This window comes from Callorhinus ursinus, unplaced genomic scaffold, assembly GCF_003265705.2.
Source record: "Callorhinus ursinus isolate GAN/ISIS: 27379988/994484 unplaced genomic scaffold, GSC_fseal_2.0 scaffold5, whole genome shotgun sequence".
NCBI classification, from domain to species: Eukaryota; Metazoa; Chordata; class Mammalia; order Carnivora; family Otariidae; genus Callorhinus; species Callorhinus ursinus.
Window position 1 is genome coordinate 60,827,103 of NW_027397067.1, and position 21,908 is coordinate 60,849,010.

Below are 21,908 nucleotides of genomic sequence, written 5' to 3' on the forward strand. Positions count from 1 at the left end.
ATAAGACTGTTATTCTAAGATCATTGCCCTTGCAACATTCCCTATCGGATTAAAAAACAATCTCAGTTCCATTTCTTTTATAGGGTGAGCATGAGCATAATAAACAGAAAAATAAATCTTGATCATAATGTGCCGCCTTCATGGCCAATGTTAAATTTCCACCGGTGTTGGTCTTACTGAAAATTTAAAAAGGGGGATTTTAGAAACATATGCCTTAATTTAAACACTGGAGATTTTTTCCTATCTGTATCATAGTAGGTAACTTCGTAGAATTTTCAGGTGAGTTAAATAAAATTAAAATGAGGGCTTTGCAAACTAGAAGTCACTAAGCAAGTGTAAGCTATTAACAATATCAGTGATAATGACAACCCCAACTAGGGAGATGTGGGGGTAGGTAAGGCTTCTTTAGGCTTTCATTCCTCAAATGAAAATGTCTAGAGCTATATTTCTAGCTGGTCTGCCCGACATCAGCCTCTAATGGTGTCTTAGCTTCCCTCATGGTTACTGCATAGCGTTGTCCACACGTCAGCTGTTTGTAACTGACAAAATCCTCCCGATAACCTTATGAAGCAGGCATGTATATAGCTATGGGAACAAGTGGAGAGATTATTTAACTTTCCTAATGTTGCAGATAGCATGTTCTATTGGCATGCAGACACTGGACTACATCGAGGTGATGATAATATCTGAATAAGCCCATGCAGTCAAGCCTTTAAAAGAGTTATTTGCTATCCAAGGAGGTCTCAGACACAATCATGACAATTTGGAGACTGCAAAGTTCCACTTATCATTTTCAGAGCCCTCAGGAATACATCAGTCATTTGGAAGCTTTTGAAAATGTTTTTATAAATCCCCCCCCCCCAAGTGGGCACTGTGCCCTTCTCCTTCTGAAAACATCGAATAAATCCTTGGAATCACTTCATGAACTGATAGGTCTCTTTATCAGAATAAGCAAGAACCCACCTGCCCCATTAGAAAATGGCTTTCCAAAAGTGAAAGCTGATCTATAGCTGCTCCTGAGAATGGCCCAGAGTGATTAAGAAGAGCGGGTTCCTCGTCACTCACAGGGGGGCACAGAGTGGCAGTCCCCACAAGCTGCCTATCTCACTCTGAAAAGCAATCTTCATGATATATTGGGATGGTGCATATATGATCTATTTTAAAGTGTTTCAAGTGACCCCCGTTTGTGCCTTTACTTGTTCTTGTTCTTCTTCTTTTTTTGGCACTCCATTTTTTTAGTCCAGTATTCCCGTACTAAAAAAGAGTGAAAATGTCAGAACCTTGCACAAATTGTACTGACATGACCCTTGGAAGGCAACAGCATGCTCTCTTCCACATCATTACTTTTTATTACCCTCCCTGCCACATCTCTGCAAGGGAGGGAGACAGGAAGCACGGTGCATGGCTTGTCCCCCGGCTGAATGAGTCTGCGGCCTGACCCTGCTTTGTCAAGTCCGCGTGTGTTCATCATCCACTGGAACACTCGAGCAGGTTCAACGGCAGACTTGCTCTCAGCGGAGCAGGGCTGTGGTGGTGGCTAGCAGCTCTCTGAGAGCTAGGTTGCAGTGAATCATGCAAATGAGGGAGGGAGGGTGAGAGCTTGGATGAATGGAAACCCATTTGGGGAGTCTCCTCCTCCACCACGGATTTCTCCCTAGAGGAGAGGACATGGAACAAAACAGCAGTTGAGGTTTTTACCTGCTCTCCCACCCACTCCTTCTCTAAAAGGGTAATGAAGTTACAGGTCTGCGAGGGAAAGGGGAGGAAGAGGGGCTCAGGGGTCAGACCCAAAACAGATTCTAATCAATCTCTGCACACAGGCTGTGGCCTTGCGTGAGTTACCTGCTTTCATTTACTCAGTCTTCTCCTCTATGAAATGGGACTAAAATTACAGATGGATTGGGTATTAATGGATAATTGTGGGTAAACGGTGCAGAAAAAAGGCATAGTGTTCTTGCCAAATATGAATCTCAATGTGGTCAGAGTAGAATCTAAAGAGAGACTCTGATTTAAAACTAGAGACAGACAGAAAGAGGGAAAGTGATTTAGGATTTCTAGGATGAAACAGGAGCCAGGAGAAAGGGACAGGTTGTGAAGTTATTTGATTACTAGAGTTTATGATTTTGTTAAGACTGTACTGACTGACTGGGTCAGGAGTTCTCAGTGGGTTTGGTGCCAGCCCTTAGAGAGTGTTTTTGAAGTTCATGGGACTGGTGTGGTCATTACAATGATCAGGGACACTCTTTGTGAACTGGAGCAGGGATCCTAGAAATCCTGTGGTATATGGGACAGTTCTGCCCCAAATGAATTGTCCTGTACCCACTAACTTCTGAATGTCCACCTAGACATTTATTAGATAAAGAAAGATTATCTAGGGGCACCCGGGTGGCTTAGTCAGTTGAGCACCCGACTCTTGATTTCAGCCCGGGTCATGATCTCAGGGTCGCAGGAGTGAACCCCCACCCCCCGCCACCTCTTCGCTCAGCAGGGAGTCTGCTTCTCTCTCTCTCTCTCTCTCCCTCTGGCCCTCCCCCCTGCTCATGCTCTCTCTCCTTCTAAAATAAACACATAAATCATTTAAAAAATGTTTTAAGAAAGACTATCATTATCCAAGCCTAGGAACAAAATATGTTTTTTATCAGCATAATACTTTTTGGGGGCACAGTTTTAATATACACTGAATTTTCTAAGAATGTAACTACTGTATAAATTGAGAAAACATTACATTTCATCTTGTTCAGAACATCATAAGGATTTTTTATTTCAGAAAACCACATCACCAATGGCAACACCACTCGTGATGCGTGAGTTGCTGATATTGCAGACTTGTGAGTCAGCTGGGTTATAGTGGTGGGATTCTACACAAAGGCCTAAGCTTCTGCTTATTTCATTTAATCTCCCAGTGTTATCAGCTCCCAGCTTTCAATTTTTGAAGTCCAAATGGTTTTATTACAAAATATTTTCATTTTTATTTCTCTGTGTTATAGTTAAGCCATTTTATTGACATTTAAAAACATGTGTATAGGCTGGTTCTATTATCTCTGAATTTCATTTCAGGATAATAAAGGGTATGTTAAGTCTCCTTTACTTAGTGGTTCATTGTGCTTAGTAGTGATTCTTCCTCACTAAGATTCTTCTCTCCTTCAATATTCATTTCCTATAATCTTGCTTCCATCCATCTGATTGAAACCCCAGTTATAGACTGAATTCAAGCTTTCTCTCTGTCTGATGCAAATAGAGGGCACAGACAGAAGGTAGAGATAGTGCTGCCTAGATCCATATTCCGGGATGTCTGAGCCTTATTAGCCCTAACCCAGCTTTTATGGAAATCTCTATTATAAAAGGCTTTATTAGCCCCACTGAACAAATGTGGAAATTGAGGATCCAAGAGGTTAATGACTTTTCCAAGGCCTCAAAACAAAACAATGGTAGAACTGGGATTGAACTCCATTCTAAATCTGAAGCCAAAGTTTGCTACATTCTTTCTCTCATGACTCATGCAGTTCCATTTTAAGGCAATGAACTCATTGTTATCAATAGTGACTCAATGATGAGAGTGACTGGAATAATTACTCACACTTGCATGCGTGGATTTTTAATGTTTTAAGATGTACTGGAAAACTATGAGCCTATTTGATTCTTCCCATAAATTCGAGAAGACTGAACAAGAATTGGTATCCACGTGACAGAGAGGAAGGAGGTCTTTTAGAGATACGCAAATGAGCCCTCAATGGTGGAGCCACAACCAAAACCTAAATCTCCGCATTAGCTCTAAATTTATGCTTTTTCTACCAAATTACACTAACGGTATGGATATTTTTTAACAAAAAATAAAGTTAATATTGAATAGGCAGTGTATACCAGATTTAACTCAGTGCTGCTAAATCACTTACACAGTCTATCAAATTTATCTTTCAAACAACTCTGTGGAACCTCACAAATATGGTTGGGACCTTATTTTGGAGGTGAGGTAACTGATAAGAGCAAACAATGTGAAATTCTTAATAGTATTCAGTCCGTCATCCTCAATGCGCAAGCAGACAGAAGGACACCAAAATCCCTGCCCTCCTGAACAGAACAGTACTCAAGTTTCTAGTTATGACTGGTGAGAAATGTTTTCTCGTTCAGACTAGAGTGATGGAGAGAAAGAGTTAATAGTGTCAGAGCTATATAAATTATTATTTAGGTATGAGGTATTTCACGGAAATGGGAAAGGATTGCAGAGAAGGGAAACAGAGTTTTATCCCAGAACTAGCCAGAGTCAGTAGAGTCTGTTTTCAATCGTTTGATGAAAAGCATTAGCTACCAAATCTCACATGCATTCTGCAGAGTTCTGCAGAGCATTTTATTCAGAGCCCCAAGACTCATACCACAGTTTTTACTTACCTCCGATTCTCTCAAAATATTTTGATGAGAGAGAGAAAACGGCTCCTGGTATAAAAAGCACAGACCTTAATCTCCGGTTCAAGGACTTTGAAATTCAGTTGCTATGGGACTGTACCAGCTCCTTAACCTCACTAGAACTTAGTTTGGCCATCTGTGAAATGGGGTGGATAAAAATGAACGACAGACCCACTTTGGTGATAATGAGCTTCAAACCAGCACCTGGAAATGCCCGGTTACCAGTCCCTCTCCAGGGAGGCAAGCTCAGAGAGCTAACACAGGGGCTCTGAGCTGATAATTTTCAGATGGGCCTGGTAGGTGATCATTTCCTTCCACTTGGTCTGTTCTCTAATTGCAAAAAGATGACAGAGAATGGAAAAGCTGTGGTGGGAGCCCATGGGTTCTGCAGTGTGAATAGAAATCTCCTTGGTTTTATGCTTGTGGAGTGCTCAGCTTCAAATCCCAAAGCCCTTACTCTTAAATTACAGCTACTGAAGCAAATCCTAAATTGGCTCCCCAAAGACAGTGGCAGTTGCTGGGCTGCAGAGCACGACTTCTAATATCAGCAACAGCAATCACAGGACCAGCAGGGTCCCCTCCCCAGCTCCTTTAGGATGCCATTTTGATTTATATTCCAAATGTCACTTAAAAATCTACATTCCTTGTTTGCCATTTGTCCAATTAGTATTTCCTTCCTATATCCCATATATTCTTACCTTAATGTGATCATCATTCGAGTTCCGGTGCAACAGAACTTGTCGTGGTTTTTTGAGCAATTCTCACATGAAGTGATGAAATAATGGGAAAAAACGTGATGACCACTGATGTAATGAATGCATGCATACAGACCGTATGTATAGATATCCTTAGTGAGGGCATAGAGTATGGAGTACTAAGGTATTGGGAAGCAGATATATGTAAGTTATTTAAATGTAGGTCAGTTACCCTGCGATTGAATCCACGTATATTCTAAAGCCCTCCTGTGATGACTTCCTAGCTGCTGCCTAGATTTTCCTTCAGACACGTAGAATGTCAGCATTTCCTTTCTCCTGTAAGTTATCACTGGCAACTTATCAGACTGGGGAATATAAGCACAATGCAAATGAAAGCTTTTTTAAAATTTTTTATTTATTGAACATTTACAGTACTATCACCTGCCTGAAATGACTGCTGCCTGCCCTTAGGGCCTAATGTAGTCTATGTCAGATGGACGAGAAAGTTCAAAGTCAGTTACCTAATAGGAGAAGGTTGCAAATTCTTAGGTGAGGAGGGAGCCAATGAGTGCAATGGAGGGAAGGAGTCTCACCAGACCCTTCTGCAACTGAGGATGAGAGGTGGGTCTGTCTGGAGGAGAACAGGCTTTGGATCCAAGTCTGAGCGGGGGCAGATGAAGGTCAAGTACAAAACTCTGACCAAGAGAAAAGACTAAGGGTCAACACAGGGGAAAACCAATCTCTTGTCAGATCTGAGCCAGAAATAAAAGGCCAGGAGATTCTAGCACCTGCCTCAGTTTTCCCAATGAGTTGATAGCAGTCAGGTCCAGACAGACACAGATGAAAGCAAACTCAAGGTTAATTAGAGGACCTTGTGGACACAACAGAAGGATCATACCATCTCCAATCCTCTCCATTCCCCATACACCCATAACCCTGCCACCCAAATCTGCTTATTCTTTCTCAAAACACATTCAAGCATTTTTCCTTATTGAAATCATATTGCCAGTCTCTAGGGACTAATAGTGCACTGTCCAGATATAGGTCACTGAATGTCACTAAGATCTTTACTGGTTATTTCCTGACCTTTAAAAATTTATATCCATGCTACTTGGCACAAACTTGCCATTAATAGGTAGATAGAATCCTTAAAACGGTAAAAAGCTCAGGGCATAGTCTGGGGAAACCTGTTTTTGGAAAATTATCTTTCATATTTGAATAATTCCTTAGAAGACAGATGTTCACCAACTGTCCTGAAATGTGAAATAGGAACAGCTAAGTGCTAAGAAGAAGGAAAATAATATACTTCTTAGATATCCGCTGGGCAGGGATGGTTCTAGTGACACACCCTCTAAAGAGCTTCAGCCCAAAGTAGAAGGAGTGGATAATAAAATGAGTTTGTGGCAGTAGCTCCACCATCTTAGATTGAGTAAAAAAAAAGACTCTAAATTTAAGACTGAAACAAATGAAGAGAGATCTGGAGACTTGGATAATCTAGATACTCTTCCTGGTAATCTGACTAGTTCTGACTTTTATAATAATTCTACGACCATAAACGGTAGTAATCTGGGGACAAAACGAGACATGTTTCAAGAAATTAATTCTTTGTATGTGAGAAATCCACAATCTGGGCAGTCCACTCATCCTCCAGAGAGCCTTGTTTCTATTGACTTAAGCCCTCTAATGAAGAATATTAGTGCCTTCCTCATGTTACCAAAGCATGCTTTCACATTCCAGTGGAACATCTGAACAAGGGAGATAAAATCAATACTGTCTACAAAAACCCTTCAGGTTCAGGGTGTTTCTGGGATCTTAGTTCTTCCAATCTCCTCCCCTGGTCACCATCACTGTCACCCAATATGATACTAACCAGTGAGCAATCTCCCAGTCACTCCTGCTGTTTTTCCCATCAATGCTTACTTTCCACCAACACAGTGGTAATTTTGAGGGGACAGACTTTTGGCCAAAGGCAGGGCTCTGTGCTGTGGCACCTTTAACGCGTAATCCCTTTTTTAGGGCTTGGATCTGTGTGTTTGCCCTCTATAGGGAGCACCGTCCTCATCCCAAGAGGCTGGCTAAGTCCTATGAGCAGCACAACAGGACCTTCCTTCCCCGCCCCCCTAAAACTGGGCACAGTAGGCAAGGACAACAGACCAAGAAGGAGGCCTAGTCAGAAGGAGGGTTCAGAGGAGCCAGACTAAAGCCTGGCCCAGAAGAGAGTCCTTGTCAATACAAACCTACACAAGTTCTTTAGTTTGAGGGGAAGTGTCAGAGATTGCTCATGAACCCTTTGGGGAAGGTGAAATTTTGTGGTTCTCTGTCTTATTTTAGAGTATCTTCCCCACGTGTTCATTGTTTGGAAGAATGGGTAGCCACTCAGGTGTTTCTAAATGCAGGGAGCCATTGTTGTATAGAGCGAGGAAACTAGATTCTGGTCAGATGACATGGCCTGAAATTCCACTAATTATTCTGATACCGTATCGAACGATTTCAGACACAAGATATTTCAACTTTGGGCTACAGAATCTCACCTGTGGAATGAGGATAGCACTATACCAGGGGTTCTGTGGCCCATGGACCAAATCAGCCCACCTCCTCTTTTTGTATGGCTCATAAGATAGGAATATGTGTTTACATTCTTAAATGGCTGGGAAAAAGGTCAGAAGAAGATTGATATTTTGCAACACATAAAAACTAGATGAAATTCAAGTTTCAGTGTCCATCACTAACATTTTATTGGATACCCCCCACCTGTACAGACTGGCTGTGGTTACTCTTTTGCTATAAAGGTACAATTAAGGGGTTGAAACAAAGTTTATAGGTCCCACAAGCCTAAAATATTTACTAAATTATCCCTTTATAGAAAAAGTTTGCCAATCCCTCCACTATACCTTCTTTGCCTAATTAAAGAAAAACAGCTGTGGGGAGAAAGTCCATAAAATCTGTAAAAAAAATTTTTTTTCATGTTGCAGAACACTTACAACCCTGGGAAATTATTATTATTATTGTTATTTTTGTTTTTGTATTGAAATCACATTTATGGGAATCTAAATATCCACCAGCATTACTAACATACAATCTGACTTGGCAGATTTTTCATTGACTAGATGGGTACATTGTTAGCTGAGAGATGAAAGAGAGATGAAAGAGAAAATAACATTCTGCTGTTATTAATCTGGCTGTAGTGAAAGTGGTTCCTTCCTCCCCAGCAAAAATATAGCTGAGTCCTGGCCTGGGGAATGCGATTGTAACAGAGTGTATATTAACAGAAAACTGAGACTAATAAGCCACACTGATTTAGAAAAGCATAAGAAAACATCTGCTCTTTGGTTGAGATTTGTCCAAATGTAAAATCCTAGCTTAAAATGCAGTAAAAGCAAGTTGCTTAGCAAGAATTCATGGAGCGTCTACTATTTACAGAGTAATGAGCTGTGGAAAGAATTATGCAATTGGCAGGTCTTGCCTTGGACAGTCCTCTTTGCTTTGGGGCCACTTCCCGAACTTCCCACACCCCTACCCATGAATAATATGCATGCCTGAACTTCTAGGCACAGGCCTAATTCTGGATCTTTCTTGATTTCTTCCTTATCACATTGGTTTAGTTGGACGATTGGACGATAGAGAGCAGTGATGGATAAATCTAAATAGATGGGTTGAAGTTTCACTGTAAAGTTACTTGGGCAGCAGGATGAAGTGTTCGTGCTTAATTCCAAAGACAGTGAGGTGTTTTAAAGTTTTATAACTGGGGGTGGACAAGGAGACTAGGGCTGTATTTCAGGATGATTAATCAGGTAGCTGTGTGTAGGATGGATTGGAGTAGGTGGAGGCAGAGAGATCAATGGAGTAGTTTTCCCAGTAGGCCAGGCAAAGGGTGATGAGGCTCTGAACTAATGTGGGGGCAGAAGGGATAAGAAGGGAGGAACAGGCATGAGAATCAGTGCAGAAGCAATTGATTGGAATGTGGGAGTTGAAGAAACGCTCTGAGCTATAGATGCCTGCTTAATGGAAGCAGGGAAATTAGGAAGAGGAGCTGGCTTGAGAGGGAGATAATGAGTTTGGTTTGGGACAGGTTGAACTGAAAGTGTCAGCAGGACATGCAGATTGAAGTCAGAGTAGTAGACAGAGATGCTGTTGCAGAGCCCAGAGCTCACTATCCAGCAGTAGCTGGTGGGAGGTAGGAAAGGAGAGGTAATTCCACTCTGACACGGAAAAGGGGTCTACACCAAGCTCAGATGCCAAGAGCAAGAACGGAAGAAAGAGAGTGGGAACAACCCAGAAAGCCAGGAAAATATTTCAGAGTTTCATCTTAAGAAACCTGATGAACAAAGGAAAGGACAGGTGAGTGGTATCAGTGCTGGTTGGAAAGAGAAATAACGGAGAAGGGAATGGCATGGGAGAGGCTGTAAAGGCCACAATGCCAAACAAGATAAGGCAGCAGAGGTACTCAACAAAGCTAAAATATAGATGCAGGAAATAAAGCCATTTTGTAGTAAATATTGCAATAAAAATTTCATTACCTGGTAGGTCATCAATGTTCCAGAGAAAAGTAAATAATATTCTCCCATTGTGCTCTATAAAACCTCTTCCTTCCCTGTCTCCACTCCAGAGACAATTTGGCTTTTCCTAAATCTGATTAGACTTAAATCCTCTGTTGGCTCAGTTTTGTCTTCCTTTTATCACATATGTTTTCCAGCTGTCAAAAACTGTGGAAGGAAATTTTCTAAAGGAAAATATTCCTTTTCCTTTATCAAACCACTAGGTAGTTTTATTTTCCCCAGGTAGATCAGCCTCTCACCCCTTTATTTTTGTTTTCTTAGTTCAAAATATATTTTGAAAACAAAAATATTTCAAATGAACTTAATGTTCATATATCTTTCTCTATGTGTGCTTTTTATTTTTTTCCTTTCCTATTTTTGAGTGACAATTGAGGTGTTTGGGGTCTGTAAAGAATCAGAAGATTTCTTTGGTACTGCTACTTACCATGCTTTACTCAGCAAGTCTGCTCCTTTGCTCACAGATAGCTAGTATCATTTTGTTATTAATCAATAGATAGAACAGCGGAAATTGATGAGCTTTCTGGTCAATTAAATCAGATCATGTTTTTCATGATTAAAGTCCTTTTTCAGAAGTTCTCACCATAACTCCAGGATGGATTTTCAGTGATAAAAGTCCAAAGAGCAAAACCAGAAACCATCTAACTACCCATCACCCATTAGCATGTATTCAGTAGAGTAGGATGTGCACATATTCACACTTGCACACATGAGCATATATGCATGCATACACCGCTGGTAAGATGTATGCAAACCTACCCAGATCAGCTTTTTTATAACTGGTAAGTGGGACATTATAGAAAATTCAGAGATCAAGTTCTTGCATCTTTATCTTTACCCCCAAAACAAGTCCTTTAAATATAAACATGTTTAAGATAGAGATCATCTCAAAAGGCATTGAGCAATTCATAAAATATATCCTAGGCATTTTCCACTTTAAATATGGAAATAATATTATTTCCATCTTTGAGTAATATCAAAATATTAAAAAGACCCTTGGATAATGACCTTCTTCTAGGTTGTAATAACCAGCACAGTTCTTTATAAGTCATAAGCCAAGATTTGAGCTGCCCAAGCTGTGGGCTGCACTGGGGCATGAAGATGCTTGGCAGGACCTGGGTGTTTGTTTAACCATTAGCTTTTTCTGTGATCTGGAAGGCAGTATCAGCAAATGGCATTTCATTTGTGTAGTCCTTGAAAGTTATATCCCAGCAGGGCTGAGCTTGGAATCATGTGAGATAGCCAAGTAAGAGAGGCAAGGGGAGACCCAAATGAGGTACAAAGCCTATGGGTGAACCAGAAAAAACAGGTATCATGGATAGAAAGAAAAAAGATCAGTCCCAGCACAATGCAGGGGAGTCTGCAGAATGGTCTGTTACTCTTTCAACCAAATTTACTGGCCCAGCCATGAGGACAAGGAGATATCACCCACTGTGGAGCCTCTAAGGCCCTGTCTCATGTGCTGCAGCAAAATAGGATAAGCAATTCTTTTATATGGGAGTTACCTTTATGGGAGTTTGAATATCTCCAAAAGCATGACTAACTTATTCATAAACACTTTGAATCTGCAGGTATTTCAGTGACTGAATGGATGCATTGTTAGCTGAAATTTATACTTCTTATCTATACAGCCAAGTCAAGACTGGAGTGCTTGGTATAAAACACTAGAATGGTACAGAATACCAGAACAACCATGAACACCATCTCAAAGTGGTGTGAATATTGTGGCAGTGTGTTATGTTATTGAGAATAGAACCAGGCTCATTATTGGCCTTGGACCCCACCTGCCTTCAAACTTTTCCCTGTGTGCTTGAAAGAAGTCAGATATGCACGATAAATGGGAGTTGTTTAAGTGGAGGCTTAGCTTGGGGAAGAGTTGGGCCTTCCACAAAGTGACCCAAGCAAAATCAGGCAGGTAGATGTTGAGACTGAACCACTGGACCTAGGCAACTAGGCTTAGGGACAGATGTGGTCTTGATCTGATGTAGGGCAGGGAGTTTGCAGAATGGTGGCAGGAACAGTATGGGAGAGGAGAAGCCAGTGTGCACAGTGGCACACAGGTGTGGCCATGAAGCTGGGCTCAGGACTAGGAAACTGTGGGTGGAGGTAGAGCAGCACTCAGCCCCTCCATTTGCAAGGTGTGGTAACTTTTCTATGTAGGACCTTTAGAGGTCAGGCAACAGCCGCTCATGACATAAGGCTTAACAATTTCATGCCCAACAATGTGAATTCATGGGAAATGTTTAGAAACCAACACAAGCCAGATTATAATCAGGGTCTAGCGCATGCCATCAATAGACAAATCTGTAAGTTTTTTTTTTTCCTTAGCAGAAATGCTTTGGATGGCTGCTCACCTTCTTTCCAAAATGCTTCCTTTTCTCAGTTCATTTTACTACAGTAGGGAGAATGTCTCATTTTTTTTTAAGCACTTGCTAAATCTCTTATATTAGAGAAGTTATGATCCAGGCAAAGCTGGAGTAAGGGAGAGTCAGCCAGAGGACTTTCCTTTGGTGTCCATTTATAAAGGGACATGAAAACACCATAGAAATAAATAAGAAATGTGGCATGGCTTCTTTTATCCAGGACTCCATACGTGACTCCTTACAGAACAGGCGAGATGTAAATCGGGCCAATTCCTTCCAATGTAGGCAAAACTTCAAATGAAAAAAAAAAAGGTATCCTTGAGAGCACTGACCCTTCTCTGATGCAAACACACGAATGCAAACGAGATAAAAATCATGTGGTTTTATTCCTCATTCTCATCTGTCTCATTCCCTGGGAGACAGGGATAGTCTTAGGGAAAGTGGGACAGAAGACTCTACCTTGGCAAAGAACAGGATATAATGTAGAGAAAGTTCTGATTTTAAAGGAAGAGGGTATAGAAATCCTAATTTGTTCAACTTTCAGTTGATTGTCAACAGGAACACAGAATGTCACTAAACCAAACTTATAAGAAATGTTAAAGATACTCTTTTAAGTGGAAAAGGAAAGACCATAATTAGACATAAGAAAAATTACGAATAAAAATATGTAAATTATGACAGCATTATTAAGATGTGGAGGAGGCAGTAAAAAAAGTTGTTTTTTGTTTGTTTTGTTTTGCTTTAGAATACATTTCAACTTAAATGACCATCAATTGAAATAGACTGCTATGTATTTAGGATTTATATATGAAATTCATGGTACTCAAATCCAAAACCTATAGCAGATACACAAAAAATAAAAAGAAAGCCAAACATAACACTACAGAAACTCATTAATCACAAAGAAAGAGAGAAAGAGAAGAAGAAAGGAACAGAGAACCACAAAAATGACCAGAAAACAAATAATGAAGTGACAATAAGTACATACCTATAAATAATTACTTTAAATGTAAATGGTCTAAATGCTCTAATCAAAAGAAATGGGGTGGCAGAATGGATAAAGAAACAAGACCCATCTATATGCTGCCTACAAGAGACTCAGCTCAGACTTACAGACACAAACAGACTGAAGTGAAGGGATAGAAAAACATTTACCAAGCAAAAAAGAAAAAAAAAAAAAGGCCAGGGTAGCAATACTTAAATCAAACAAAATAGACTTTAAAACAAACACTGTAACAAGTGACAAAGTGAGCATTACATAATGATAAAGGGATCAATCCTAAATTGTAAAAATCTTTGCACCCAATACTGGAGCACCTAAATACATAAAGTAAATATTAACAGAGAGAAAATTATGGTAATGCAATCATAGTGGGGAACTTTAACAATGTACTTATATCAATGGAAGATCATCTAGGCAGAAAATCAATAAGAAAACTGTGTTGGGATGCCTGGGTGGCTCAGTCGGTTAAGCATCTGCCTTTGGCTCAGGTCGTGATCCCAGGGGCCTGGGATGGAGTCCCACATTGAGTTCCTTGCTCAGTGGGGAGGCTGTTTGTCTCTCTACCTTCCACACCCCCTGCTTGTGCACTCACTCTCTCTGACAAATAAATAAATGAAGAAAGGAAACAGTGTCTTTGAATGACATATTAGACCAGATGGATATAACATATATACAGAACATTTCATCCAGAAACAACAGAATACACATTCTTTTCAAGGGCACATGGAACATTCTCCAAGATAGATCACACGATAGGCCACAAAACATGCCTCAAGGCGCCTGGATGGCTCAGTTATTGGGCATCTGCCTTCGGCTCGGGTCATGATCCGAGGGTCCTGGGACCAAGCCCTGCATCGGGCTCCCTGCTCAGCGGGAAGCCTGCTTCTCCCTCTCTCACTCCCCCTGCTTGTGTTCCTTCTCTCACTGTGTCTCTCTCTGTCAAATAAATAAATAAAAATCTTAAAAAAAAAACATGCCTCAATAAATTTAAGAAGATTGAAATCATACCATGCATCTTTTTTACTAGAACTCCATTAAACTAGAAACAAATCTAGAAAAAATCTAGAAAAAACACAAGCACATGGAAGCTAAACAACATGATATTAAACACCAATGGGCCAATGAAATAATCAAAGAAAAAAGAAAAGAAAAAATTCATGGAGACTAATGAAAATGAAAACACAATGTCTAAAATCTGTGGGATGCAGTTAAAGCAGTTCTAAGAGGGAAATATATAGTGATACAGGTCCTACCTCAAGAAACAAACAAAAAATATTTAAATAAACAATCTAACCTTATACCTAAAAGAACTAGAAAAAAAAAAAAAAAAAAAAAACCCAAAGGTAAATAAAAAAAAAAAAAAAAAAAAAAAAAAACAACCAAAGCCCAAGGTGAATAGAGGGAAAGAAATAATAAAGATCAGAGCAGAAACAAATGACATAGAGACTAAAAAGAGAAAAAAAGAAGAAAAAATTAATGAAACCAAGAGCTGGTTCTTTGAAAAGGTAAACAAAATTGATAAACCCGTAGCCAGACTCATCAAGACAAAAGGAGAAAGGACCCAAATAAATAAAATCAGAAACAAGACAGGGGGAAGTAACAACTTACACTTCAGAAATACAAAGGATTAAGAGAATACTACAAAAAATTATATGCCAACAAATTGGACAATGTAGAAGAAATGGAAAAATCCTATAAATATACTATCTTCCAGGACTGAATCAGGAAGAAATAGAAAATCTGAACAGACCAATTACTACTAACAAAATTGAATCAGTAATCAAAAAATTACCCAAAAATTAAAGTCCAGAACCAGATGGATTCACAGGTGAATTCTATTTACCTTCAAACTATTCCAAAAAATAGAAGAGAAAAGAAAGCTTCTAAACACATTTTATGAAGTCAACATTACTCTAATATCAAAACCAGACAAAGATAACACAAAAAAATAAAGCTGTAGCCCAGTATCCTTGATGCACATAGATGCAACATTCTCAATAAAATATTAGCAAACCATTCAACAATACATTGAAAGGACCATTCACCATGATCAAGTGGGTTTATTCTGAGGATGTAAGGATGGTTCATATTTGCAAATCAATCAACACAATACACCACATCAACAAAACAAAGGATAAAAATCACATGATCATCTCAATAGATGTAGAAAAAGCATTTGGCAAAATGTAACATCGTTCATGATAAGAACTCTCAACAAAGTGGGTTTAGAGAGAATATACCTCAACATAATAAAGGTTATATATGAAAAATCCACGGCTAACATCATACTGAATGGTGAAAACCTGAGAGCTTTCCCTCTAAGATCAGGAACAAGACAAGGATGTCCACTCTCACCATTTTTATTTTACATAGTACTGGAAAACCTACCCACAGCAATCAGAAAAGAAGATAAGAGGCATCCATATTGGTAAAGAAGTTAAACTGTTATTATTTGCAGATGATGTAATACTATACATAGAAAACCCTAAAGACTCCACTAAAAAACTACTAGAAGCAATCTATGAATTCACTAACGTTGCAGGATACAAAATTAATACCCAGAAATTGGTAGTGTCTCTGTACACTAAGTAGCAGAAAGAGAAATTAAGAAAACAATTCCATTTACAATTGCACCAAAAAGAATAAAATACCTAGGAATAAACTAAAACAAGGAGGTGAAAGACCTGTACTCTGAAAACTGTACAACACTGATAAAAGAAATTGAAGATGACATAAACAAATGAAAAACATTTCATGCTCATGGACTGGAAGAATTAATGTTAAAATGTCCATACTACTCAAAGCAATCTACAGATTTAATGCAATCCCTATCAAAATGCCAACATCATTTTCCACAAAACTAGAACAAATAATCCCCAAATTTGTATGGAACCACAAAAGACCCTGAAGAGCCAAAGCAGTTTTGAGAAAGAAAAAGCTGGAGGTATCACAATTCCAGATTTCAAGATATACAACAAAGCTGCAGTAATCAAAACAGTATGGTACCGGCACAGAAATAAACATGTAGATCAATGGAGCAGAATAAGAAAGCCCAGAAATAAACCCATGCTTATATAGTCAATTAACCTATGACAAAAGAGGCAAGAATATACAATAGCGAAAAGACAGTCTCTTCAATAAATGGTGTTGGGAAAACTGGACAGCTACATGCAAAAGGATGAAATTGGATCACCGTGTAACACCATACACAAAAATAAACTCAAAATGGATTAAAGACCTGACACTATTAAAATCCTAGTAGAGAACACTGGCAGTGATTTCTCTTACATAGGCTATAACACTGTTTTTCTAGATATGCCTTCTTTTTTTATTTTAAAGATTTTATTTATTTATTTGACAGAGAGAGAGACACAGCGAGAAAGGGAACACAAGCAGGGGGAGTAGGAGAGGGAGAAGCAGGCTTCCCGTGGAGCAGGGAGCCTGATGTGGGGCTCAATCCCAGGACCCCGGGACCACGACCTGAGCCGAAGGCAGACGTTTAATGACTGAGCCACACAGGTGCCCCTCTAGATATGCCTTCTAAGGCAAGGGAAACAAAAGCAAAAAATAAACGTGGGACTATGCCAAAATAAAATCTTCTGCATAGCAAAGAAAGCCATCAACAAAACAAAAAGGTAACCTACTGAATGGGAGAAAATATTTGCAAATGATATATCTGATAAGGGGTTAATATCCAAAATATATAAACTTATAAAATTCAATACCAAAAAACCCCAAACAATCCAATTAAAAAAATGGGCAGTAGACTCCAGGAGACTTTTTTTCCAAAGAAAACATGGAGATGGCAATGGCCACATGAAAACATCGAAAAGATACTCAACATCATTAATCATCAGGGAAATGCAAATCAAAACCACAATGAGATATCACATTACCTGTGTCAGAAAAAGGACAAGAAATAAGTGTTGGCGAGGAGGTGGAGGAAAAGGAACCCTTGTGCACTGTGGTGGGAATGTGACTTGGTACAGCCACTGCAGAAAACAGTATGGAGGTTCCCCCAAATCTTAAAAATAGAAATACCATATGATCCAATAATTTTATTACTGGGTATTTACCCCCCAAAAAACACTAATTCAAAAAGATACATGTACCCCTATGTTTATTGTCACATTATTTACAGTAGCCAAGATATGGAAGCAGCCTCTTTATGTACCACATCTTCTTTATCCATTTGTCCATCCATATATATATATATATACACACACATACATATATACATGTATATAGTCCAATATATATATATATTGGACTATATACTATATATACTATATACATATATATATATACTATATATATATATTGGACTATATACATGGATATATACACAGAATTCCATGTATATACCCATGTATATATACAATGGAATATTATGCTGCCATAAAACAGAGGAAATCATGCCATTTGCAACAACATAGATGGGCCTAGAGGGTATTATGTTAATGAAATAAATCAGACTGAGAAAGACAAATACCATATGATTTCATTCATATGTGGAATGTAAAAACCCAAACGAATAAACAAAAAGTAAAATCAGATCTATAAATACAGAGAACAAACTTCTGGTTGCCAGATGCATGGTGGTGGTGGTATTGGGGGGGATAGGCAAAATGAGAGCAGAGGAGTGGGAGATATAGGCTTCCATTTGGAAAGAGTAAGTGATGGGTATAAAAAGCACAGCATAAGGAATATAGTCAATGGTATTGTAATAGTGTTGTATGATGACAGATGGGAGCTACAGTGGTGGTGAGCATTGCGTAACACGTAAACTTGTCAAATCACTATGCTGTACACCTGAAACTAATGTAACATTGTATGGCAGCTCTACTCTAATAAGTTTTTTTAAAAGGAGAACAGAATGGAAGCAAGTAAAAATAGGAGTTGCAATACATTTGTCCTGATTTTCCCCATCGGGATTTAAATTCTAACAGAGATGTATTAGGTAAGCTGAGAGAAGATCCAGAAGTAGGGATAGTTTTGACTTCTCTATTATAGGGTTGAAAAGAGACCAACTTTCATGGTGGCTCCTCTTACAACCAATCTGTGGTGGTCACCTCAGGATAAAAGCCCTGATGAAGAGCCTATATGCGGAGAGAGGACTCCATCTCTACAATGTGGAAGGTCAAGAAATTCTCACATATTCTACGGGGAGATGTGGGAAGTAGCTGATGGTGCCTGTTGGTGGGCTTGGCAGGAGGGATGAGTTAGGGGTGTGACATCCTTCAGCTGACTACTGTTAAGAAGACCATTCTGCCTGGGATCAACCGGGAATTGCAGTGAGATCTTAGGGGTATACACAACATCAGCGATTACTAAGGAGGGGTCAGTGGGGCAGGGGTAATCATAGGACACTGATCAAAGTAAGAGAGCTTGCCACAGAGTTTTTAATTTGATGCCAGCAGGATGATTCATCGCCAGGCAGCCAAAGGACACTATTTCAGTGATCAAGGTAGCCAGAGAAAAATACAAGGATTTATGTGTGGGGAAAAGATACCTTCTCTGTTTGCCACTGGGAGGCCATGTGGGCCCTTCTTCCCTGTCCCACTACAACCACTTGCCATCTTGGAGAGTAGCAAGAGGAGGGGAAAGAAAAATACACAAGGCAAAGGAACTTTATCTGAACAAGATTGGATCATGTAAAGAGATTGTTTAGTTTATTGGGTTAGGCCAAATTTAATAGATAAAATTGATTTTAAGTTTTTTTCTTTATTATCCAATAAGCTAAGGGCTTGTGAGGAAGATTAGATTAACTCTGGGAAAGGAAGAAACTCAATGTCTTTACACATATGAATGTATGTTTAATTTTGACCTCACTATGTTAATTAAGTTTTATGTTTATTTTCATATGTTATTTTAAGAATTTTAACATGTCTCTTAAGAAGTTATCTGGGTCAGAAAAATTGTAAAAGTAAACTGGAGACTATGAACTAGAGACAAGTAGGAAAGATAGTTTCTGAAAGTGAGAAAGATGGTAAACCTGGAGACGAAGTTTAAAAATCTTACGCTTATGTGTATACATGTTTATACATATACACATCCATGTTGAACAGGAATGTGTCCAACATCTGTGATTTTTACTGATATAAAAATTAGTGAAATGATTTTAAAAGCCATATAATAAATTCCTTATTTGGAACATAAAGAGGAAGAATGTGATCTATATTGGTGCAAAATATTTTTTCTTTTTCTTTTAAATAAATGAATGGGCACCAAATTATAAGCCTGCTCGTGCCCCTGCATACCTTGGTATAGCCCTGGCCTAAGATTTAAAGTTTTCCACGGGCAGCAGCCAGAGGCACATGTAATCAGATGCAGAGGTTGCAGAAGACATAGTGGAACATAGTGTCCCCAATTATAAATATGAATATGACTGGCAGAATCTGATCTGGCTGGTCCTCAGTAAAACTGAGAAAACTGGGAAGTTTGCCATTGATAGATCCCACCGCCCTCATTCTGATACTTCATTTGGGTCCCCATTTGCTCTCAAGAGACTTTTAGTCACTTCTTTCAGCTGTTAATTTGTATGTTAGCCAAACATATAACACAGAACACAAGAAAGTTTTATCTTGGGGATAAGGGGACCACCTTCTTTCTATCTCTCATAGACCTATGGGATGTCAAACTCTCAGCCTCACAGTGAGTGGAGTAGTGATGTGGGTGAGGAGGCCCTAGCCAAGTCAAGCCTGGGTGGTGAGTGCAAGAAGGGAGGCCCTTCCTTCCCTATCCCATTGCTCAGTGGTCTAGAGGAATAAGCAAGCTGGTTAGAAAGCTATTTTGTTCTATTCAGTCCACTGAGGCTCCTTACTTTATCCATTGCTTTTTGATTTGCTATCTTCTCTTTCTCACAGCTTGTTCAGAGATTTTTTTTTTTTTTTTTTTTTTTTTTGAGAGAGAGAGGGATAGAGAAAGCATGAGCGGGACGGAGGGACAGAGAGAGAGGGAGAGAGTATCTTAAGTAGGCTCCATGCTCAGTGCAGAGCCCCACATGGGGCTTGATCTCAGGACCTGGAGATCATGACCTGAGCTGAAATCAAGAGTCAGATGCTTAACTGACTGAGCCACCCAGGCACCCCAGAGATTTTTAATTATAAGGCAAGTAAGAGTAGAGGAATTAGTTTCTTTCTTGAAGTGATCGTTGGTGATCCAGACACTGCCTGACTGCTGCAGTGGGCATCTGTAGTTTTTACCATCCAGCATTTCCTGGTAACAGAATGATTCTCCCTTAGAAAACACTCTGACCCTACTCACTTCCATGTTTCAGATGGAGTTACCCCTACTGGCTCAGGGTGAGCATGCAACACAGACCAGGTCAATCAGAATATCATAACCTCCTGGCCAGGGTGATTGACTGAAGACTGGTCACATGATCCAGTCAGTGCTAGGCTTGTGCTAGGACCCCTGGGAAAGTTGCATACTTTTTTTCTCCCCTTCTGGGACTTTTTGGCAACAAGGAAGAGTTTGGCCTAGATATCTAGTAATCACCTTGTGGAGCCTGAAGATGAAGCCAATGACCTGGAAAGACAGAGCTGAGAGATAAAAAGAAGCCAAACCTTGATGACATCTTTTGAGATCTTGCATCCAGTTGTGTCTGAGAGCCTCCTCTACTAGATTTTAGTCATATAAATTAATAGGTGATTTTCATGCTTCAGCCATTTAAAAATTTCTTTGACTGAGTCCTTACTATCATTTCACCATCTCTCTGTGACTTTGGGAAAACTATGCAATCTCTCCACGCCTCAATTTTTTTATCCATTCATTCAATATATAAAACTTTAGTATACACCAACAAACATGATTCATTCACTACGCTCAGAACATTTATAAACAGAAAAGGGCAGAATGTGTGATTCCCTTCCAGCTTCAGTTTCTATGTGTCACACTGATTTGGGTCATGTGCCCATCCTTGGATCAATCACTATGGCCAGGAGAATGTGATGCTTTAATTGGCCAAGTCAGATTGTGTGATTTCTTTGGGTCTTTTTAATTCTATTCTTTAATGTTTGTAAATAAACTGACTTTCAAGTTTAACAAGAATCCATTTTAACATCACAAGGAAAGTCTATAAAATCTAAAGTGGCCATGCACTCTGGAGGACTCACATTTCTTTGACGCCCTGAAAATACAGATGCCTCCATAGGAGGTCTTATTCTGATGAAGTTATTCAGTCTTTTGCTGACACTTAGAAAATGTTAAGTAATCATTCTCTAACTTTTAGGGACTCTATTGTGGGTGGTGCAGTAATTTTATTGATAACTATCTCCTGTTCCTCATTTCTCCCATAACTTGTTCCTGGCAAAGAAAGGAGGCACACAATGTCCTAGTCATATTAAATGTCCTTTTAAAAAATAATATTTTAGTGAGCAGAAGGAGAGAAGTGAGGGGCTTCTTAATTGAAAGCAATTTTACGTTGCTAAATTTTACCAGATAATGGAATATTCTAAATTGGCTACAGTGGTGAAAAGTAGAACAACTTTATGAAAACTTGCCTACTGTTTCCAAGCAGATCAGAAATATCTTGAACCTTATAAGACTGTGAAAAGATTTATTTTTTATATAAGAAGTAGAAAAATGTTGAAAGTCATTCCTAATGAAAATCAATCTTTTTTTTCTATTATGCGTTGATGAAAGAAGTTCATGATTATTAAAACGACTGAAGTTTGAATTCTTTTTAATGAATATTACATTTCTACCCATTAATAGGAAGCACTGCAGCCAGCCAGACTCGAACCCAGTTTTCACTCCCTGTAGAGTTTCCATCAAGGGTTCTAGAAGTCAAGTCAAGTCCTCTGAGCCTGTCTGTACTGTTATAGAATGAGTGCTTCACTAGTCAGATGGAATGCCAGGCAAAATAAAAGCAAGAAATGGGCTTCAGATC